The 7,626-nt window shown below is 47.5% G+C and overlaps 1 pseudogene; it reads right to left on the bottom strand.

Moving 5' to 3' along the window:
* Nucleotides 1-6,069: 6,069 nt before the first annotated feature.
* Nucleotides 6,070-7,626, bottom strand: LOC149470693 (olfactory receptor 1C1-like; annotated as a pseudogene).

Genomic DNA, 7,626 nt, shown 5'->3' with positions numbered 1-7,626 from the left:
TGGAATAACAGCCCCCCCCAATATAAGCGGCATTATGGTCAAAGGGGCACCCCGGCACCAGGTCCCCCCATCCACCAAAACTATTAAGGAGGCCCTGGCAAAGGCCTCCACAAAGATGGCCACCGCCCCAGCACGTGGAAGCAAGCAGGCAGCAGGAGCATATGCAGCCCTGCAGGATCCGCAGCCCAGCCATCCCTGCACGTCTGAGGGTGAGTCTGACCCTGAACCAGATGTCCCTACACAAGCCCTGACGCCTGACCTTACACCCCCTGACCTGTTATCACGCTTTGAAAAAATGCTACACAAGGCTTTGAAGCAAACCTCAGACCGCATCACTGCTACACTATCTAGGGAAATCCGTGAACTGGGACAGTGCACTGCGGACCTAGAACAGAGGGTGGATGGTCTTGACGTCTCACTTCAGACACATACAGATGACCTTGATCTCCTGCGTGACGAAAACGCAACTTTATTGACACGGCTAGAGGACTTTGAAAACCGAGCACGGCGCTCAAATCTACGTGTCCGGGGCCTTCCGGAAACGATCGTTGATGTACAATCGACAATAACAGCTCTGTTCCAAGAGCTTGCCCCAGCTATCCCAATCGATAGATTGGAATTAGACAGAGTCCACAGGGCGTTAGCACCACGACGCAACGACGGTCCGCCACGTGACATTATAGCCAAGCTTCACATTTTCCGTACCAAGGAGCAACTTCTTCAAGCTGCCCGCAACGCAGAATCTCTACAGTTCCAAGGTCATACCTACCAACTATTCCAGGATCTATGCCCCACAACCATCGCCAAACGCAGGGCTATGAAACCTCACCTACAAGTACTTCAACAACATGCAGTACAATATAGGTGGAGTTTCCCTTTTGCAGTGCGATTCCGACACCAGTCCCGAGATTACACCTGCAAGACGCCTGAGGACCTTATAGACACCCTGCGGACCCTGCAGCTACATCCCCCAGCGACGCCTTCAGAGAGCGCCAAGTGGAGGTCCACATCCAGCTCGCCACGGAAGTCCTTCCCCACGCGTGCAACTGACGGTCAATCCAACTTCCACAAGAGAGGGCGTTTTTCATCTCCGGGCCTAACCTCACAAGACACCATGGACTGAACTCTGTCCCATGTTTATCCCTTTTTTCCCCCCCTTATTTTTTATCGCACACACCATGCGATATACTCTTTTGATTGTCACTACGGTTAGCACCGTTAATATTCTCTCTCCCTCTACATGTTAACTCCTGGTTGCCTCACAACATGAGGTCTGTTCTGCAACCCCCCCTCCTGGGTTTTATAATAGTTTACATCTGGGAGCCTAGGCTTTGACGGCATGCGATGCCATACCCCTACACCCATGAGGTTTCACTAGCACCACTAGTGCCGTCTGAGTCCGGGATTCCCTGATTTTATCGGATGTTTTTCTCTTTTTTAATATACCTGTTTTTTCTGCCGGGACCTTGCCACCATTTGGTAATCACATTGCTGTCATCCTTACGGTCCGCGTACCTGCACACTCCACCTTAGCCCCTGTGTTATTGGTTATTTAATAACACTTGGGCTACTATTGCTCCCTAGCCCACCCTGACTCAGGGTGTCCTTGGGAGCCCACCTTTTAGGCCTTAAATGGCCTCTTACACCCTTTCTTTCCTGTTACCTCTCTCCTACCGTACCCCTCTTCCCTCCCTCCAACATGACTCCATGACTTTGCTTAACATACTCCGCAACAATCCTATCCTCCGCAGTAATCGTCAGGCTTCACCCTGGGCGGTGGTGCCATGCTATCCAATCCACTATACGCTTTCCCCATGGGCTCGTTAAATGTCCTTACCCTGAATGTTCAGGGCCTCAATATCCCGCAGAAACGTAATAAGGCTTTCCGAACCTTTGCTACACTTAAAGCCCACGTGGTCTGTCTTCAGGAAACACACTTCACTTCCAACTCCACTCCTAAGTTTTTTGGTTCTCGATATCCTCAGGTCTACACGGCCTCTGCCACAGCCAAACGAAGGGGGGTACTGATCGCCTTTCATCGAACAACACCTTTCGTGCCATGCACCGAAATCAAAGACCCAGAAGGTCGTTACCTCCTGTTAGTAGGGCAACTCCTCGATATAGATGTCACCATTGTTGCATACTATGCCCCAAACCAAGATCCTTTACCATTCCTTTCTCGGTTATAGACCACCATAAACGCGGAACTTTAATTGTTAGCGGAGACTCTAACAATGTAATATATCCCTTTCTCGACAAATCTCCTCAACCATCTCCTATCCCTGCTTCTAAACAAACCTTCCAATCCATACTACAACGTTATTCTTTGATAGACTCATGGCGAGAACTTAACCCGACCAAACGCCAATACACCTTCTATTCTCACCCCCACCGGTCATTCTCTAGGATAGATCATATTTTTGTCACCACTGCCTCTTCCCCTCGGCTTTTGACCTCTGAAATAATTCCCATTCCCTGGTCTGACCATTGCGCCGTGTTCACATCTATGGCCTCGTTGGCCTCATCCCCCGTTGAACCTTCTTGGATTATTAATGATAACCTGCTTGTAAACCCAGCTCACTGTCTAGAAATAGAAACAGCCCTTAAAGACTACTTCTTTCTCAATCAATCACCTGATATTTCCCCTCTCCTGTTATGGGAAGCACACAAACCAGTATTGCGAGGGTTTTGCATTAGCAAAGCATCCTTCTTAAATAAAACCAAAAGGCAGCAACGTCTTCTACTGGAGCAGACTTATGATCGTTCTCATCAAGCCTTCCAGACGGCTCCCACGCCTGCCAATCGTGAAACCCTGGAGCAATCTAGATTAGCCCTAGATCTTTTTCTCACAGACCAAGCGGAACTCTCACTCCGTAGATCTAGGCACAAATACTATACTAGGGCAAATAAACCCAACACATTCCTGGCTCTTTCACTTCGCAGGCTCGACCAGCTCACTAAACCTATCAGGATACGCACCTCCTCTGGTAACCTCACTAGTAACCCAGAACACATCCTACAGACGTTCCATAAACACTTGTCACAACTTTACTCCTCTTCCACACCTTTCGACCCTACACAGGCTGATACCCTTTTAACTTCCATTTCTTTCCCGAAACTCTCAGAGTGCCAGTTAGCGGCACTTGAAAGACTCATCTCCCAAGCCGAAACCTTAGACGCTATTAAAAGTCTAAAGCTACGTAAACGCCCAGGGCCAGATGGCTTCTCAGCCACTTACTATAAAAAATTTGCTCATCTTCTTACACCTATCCTCACTAATGCTTTTAACGCTTTACTATCTGGCCAAACCTTCAAACATGAAACAGTGCAAGCGAACATTTCAATGATCCCAAAGCCGAATTCTGATGACACGCAGTGGTCCAACTATAGGCCAATCTCTCTCCTCAACATTGACATCAAACTTCTAGCAAAAGTCCTTTCTTCACGTCTTAACCTGTATATTGGCTCTTTAATTCATAATGACCAAGTGGGCTTTATCCCAACTAGACAAGCGGGAGACAACATCAGACGTGCATCCCTTTTGGCAAACTTAGCAAGATCCCGTAATATTCCCGCATATTTCCTGTCCCTAGATATCCGGAAAGCATTTGATACAGTCTCCTGGCCATACCTCGATTATATTTTGCATCGGTGGGGATTTGGCCCACATTTCTTAACCTGGATCTTCTCGCTGTATCGAGAACCTTCGGCCAGAATTAGGTATCTGGGGCACAGGTCAGCTCAGTTCCCGATCTCCAGAGGCACGAGACAGGGCTGCCCTCTGTCCCCCTTGCTCTTTGCTCTGGCTATAGAGCCCCTAGCCCTCTTAATTAGAGCTAATCCGGATGTCAGGGGACTCGAAATTGGGGGCACACACCATAAGCTATGTCTCTTTGCGGATGACGTCTTGCTCTTTCTCACGTCACCGTTGACTTCTTCACCCTCCCTACTCCGGCTTCTTGAGGCGTTTGGCGTGCTTTCTGGTCTAATAATAAACCCAAATAAATCTACAGCACTTAACATTTCTCTCCCCCCTAAAGAGTTGACGCATCTGAAACAGATTTTACCATTCCCTTGGTCACAGTGTCATATCCCTTTCTTGGGAATCAAACTGACTCCTGGATTATCAGACCTTTACGCAGCTAACTATCTTCCGATGCTAAACCATCTCTCTGCCCTTATGTCCAAATGGTCTTCCCTCCCCCTCGCATGGCTAGGCAGAATAGCAGTTATCAAGATGTCAATCCTACCAAAAATTCTATATCTGTTTAGAGTCCTTCCAGTCCCAGTCCCCCCTCATTACCTCCGCACACTGCAGCGTTGCATCTTCTCCTATGTATGGGGCAATACTCGCCCTCGTATACCCCGCTCCACCCTGTACCGCCCTAAGCTTGCTGGAGGTCTAGGCCTACCCGACATCAGCAAATATTACCAAGCAGCGCATTTAGCCCAATTACCTAAGTATTATGCAACCTTTGAAATCCCTCAATGGGTTGCGCTTGAATCAATAGAATGCGATCCCCTATCCACCGCTAACCTACTTTGGTTAAGGCAGGTAGACCGCCGCTCTATAACCAACCCCATCACTTCTCATTTTTTATCCTTATGGGATAAATTGAAAACCCGTTACCTCCTCCAATCACTACATAATCCCATGCTCTCGTTTCTACGAAACCCAGCTTTTCCCCCAGCGTGGCAGACACCCCGTTTATTCAAAGCCTGGTCCTCCGCCAATTTGCTCCGTACGCATCACTTCCTACAGAGGAATAAGTTTAAATCCTTTGCCTCGCTGCGGGAAACGCATAGCCTCCCGGCCTCTGAGATATTTAGATACTTGCAGCTACAACACTTTTACGCACCATACGCTACAATAACCAATCGGCCAGACACCATGTCTCTCTTTGAACGAGCGTGTTGCAAAGACCCTCACAGACGCGGGCTTATCTCCTGCTTATACTCACTCTTCGCCACTTCGACCACCACGTCCCCCCCTCTATATACCCATAAATGGGAAGTGGATCTAGGTAAGAAATTCGACCCGTCTGATTGGGACCACATTTGGGCCAACACAAAATCGTCTTCGCAGAATGTTGTAGCATTGGAAACGAATTATAAAGTTCTAACCCGCTGGTACTTGGTCCCAGCAAGAATCGCAAAATTTACCCCTAATTACTCGCCCAATTGTTTCAGAGGCTGTGTGGATCTGGGAACACATTACCATATATGGTGGGACTGTCCTGTAGCCCGAATCTTTTGGGATGAAATTTTTACCATGATATCTACATTTAGCACTATCACTATACAGCCAGACCCAACGACAGCCCTACTCAACCAATGCCCTTCTGGCATCTCCAACTCGCAATTTAAGCTGTTTATGCAAGTCACGATAGCGGCTAAACAGGTTATAGCAAAGTCTTGGAAATCCCCTACTCTTAGTGTCGCGGCTGTCAAAACCAGAATAACACAAGCCATGATACACGCAAAGGTGGAAGCCACAGTTCTTGACACGATCCCTAAATTCCTGCGCATATGGAGCCCTTGGGTAGAGCATTTCCTTCCGTCTAACTTTGACGAGTCACTGCTTCTCCCTTGAGTTCAGTACTGTACGTCAAGGATATGGTCCATAACCCCTCGTGCGTAGCGCGTAGAGGCTGTTGTGAACTTGATGAATATTCATGGAGTCATCGTTGTTGTTCTTCTTCCCCTTCCCCCCCCCTTCCGCCCCTGTCTGACCCCCTCCAGAATTCCCCCTATTTCTTTAATGCACTTGGGAGACATTACCATGATTGACTGATACCATCTTGCATTCTGTCATTGATTTCTATTTACCTGTTTCCGTTAGAAATGTATAGACGTTAATGCCTTGACCCTCATTCATTTTATTGTATCCTACTGTCACATCAATGCCTAATATGTATTAATAATGTCTCCTTGTTTGTGTCATCCCCGTTTATTGTTAATAAAATTGTTTGAACAAGAAAAAAAACTGATTTATAAATATGGGAGTTCTGCAATCTACCTAATCCATGTTAAATCCCTAGTTAGCGTCAAAGATCTGCTTGTTCCTATTCAAGGCCTAAAGCCAACCCTGACTAGAGCTCTATGGATAGCCTCTTTCAAGTCACTGTTACTCAAGCTGTAGATAATGGGATTTAAGAAAGGGGAAAAAATTGTATAGATTACAGAAAGAAGTCTGTCAGCCAGAAACCCCTTCATTTTGGGGTGAAAATAGTTGAAATAGGAAGCGCTGTAAAATAGGAAGACCATGGTTAGGTGGGAGCTGCAGGTGGAGAAAGCCTTCAATTTCCCCTCCAGCATTTTAAATCTCAGGATTGTTTTAAAATGAAAACATATGAAAAGAAAGTGATAGAAAATGAAATGAATGGAAACCCAACTCCTAGGAGAGACAGTAGTAAGATATTGAGGGATCCCTCAGAACATGACAGTTGGATAGAGTTCACAGAAGAAGCCCGGGAAGATGGTGGAGTCACAGAAGACCAGTCTTAGTAAGGAAAGTGTGTGCACCAAAGAATAAACAGAGCTGAAGATACAAATGCTGGACATCATCCGAACACATGAGAGAAGGTTTACCATGGTTGTGTAATGGAGAGGATGACAGATGGCGACATATCGATCTTAGGACATAACCGCTAGAAGGAAAACCTCAGTGCAGACAAGCCATATGAAGAAGAAAACTTGGGTTATACAAGTTGAGTATTAAATAAGCATGTTTCCAGTAAAGATGCCAAAGAAAAAATGAGATGCAGACACTGAGGGGGCGAAAATGTCCAAAATGGAGAGGTTCCTGTCAAGGTCCTACCTTTCCTCAGAGTTGGTGCTGCTCCATGTCCTGGCATCCATCTTAGGTTTCTGCAAAGCATGGTGGTAGCCTTTTATGCTTTCAGGCCTCTGCGGTCCCTCCTCCAGAGGGTGTGGTTGATCACATTTAAGCCTGTTGTCTGCACTTGCTCTTTGCATTCTTGTCCTGTATGACTGTGTTGCAGCAAGCTCTTGTTCTACTCTCGTTGTTCTCCTGGAAACCGACTCGGCTAGACTATTCTCAGCCTTATCCCTTTATCTGACCTCCCGTTGCTGAACCCAACCCTTGACCTGTGTATTCTTGCCTACCGTCTTGTACTGTCTGTCCCGCTGTTATCGACCCGGCCTGTCCGACTACGCTATCGTTTCCCATCTGGTTCCCACCAGCTATATGACATTGGCGGCGGCCATTACCGCAGCTGAGGTTACTCGGGGGCCACGACCTGGTCCTTGGCTGCATCAAGTCCATCCCCACCATCAGGGGCCCTGGTGAAAGGCAGCCTGGGGCTTAGACTCCATGCCCTGAGGGATTCCGGTCTGTGGGTGGTGGCTGTCGTCAGTCGGTGTGTGACCCTACCATTACGCCTGCCCGTCTATTCCACCGCTCCTGCCCTGACAGTTCCCTAGGAGAAAGTACATTGGGGTCTGTAGGTGGGAGTCCGTGGCCACCAGTGAAATGATGAGAAGATTCCCAACCAGTGTGGCCACATAGACAAGAAGAATTAGCAGAGAGAGAAGGATCCGGGAATATACAAGGTCAGACAGACCAAGCAGCATGAATTGAGGCTGAGAGGTTTCATTTCTCAT

The sequence above is a fragment of the Staurois parvus genome, unplaced genomic scaffold, assembly GCF_062004578.1.
Source record: "Staurois parvus isolate SC_StPar_1 unplaced genomic scaffold, SC_StPar_1.0 ptg000034l, whole genome shotgun sequence".
Taxonomy (NCBI): Eukaryota; Metazoa; Chordata; class Amphibia; order Anura; family Ranidae; genus Staurois; species Staurois parvus.
The sequence above is the reverse complement of the archived record's forward strand: the minus strand, read 5'-3'. Positions and strand labels throughout refer to the sequence as shown.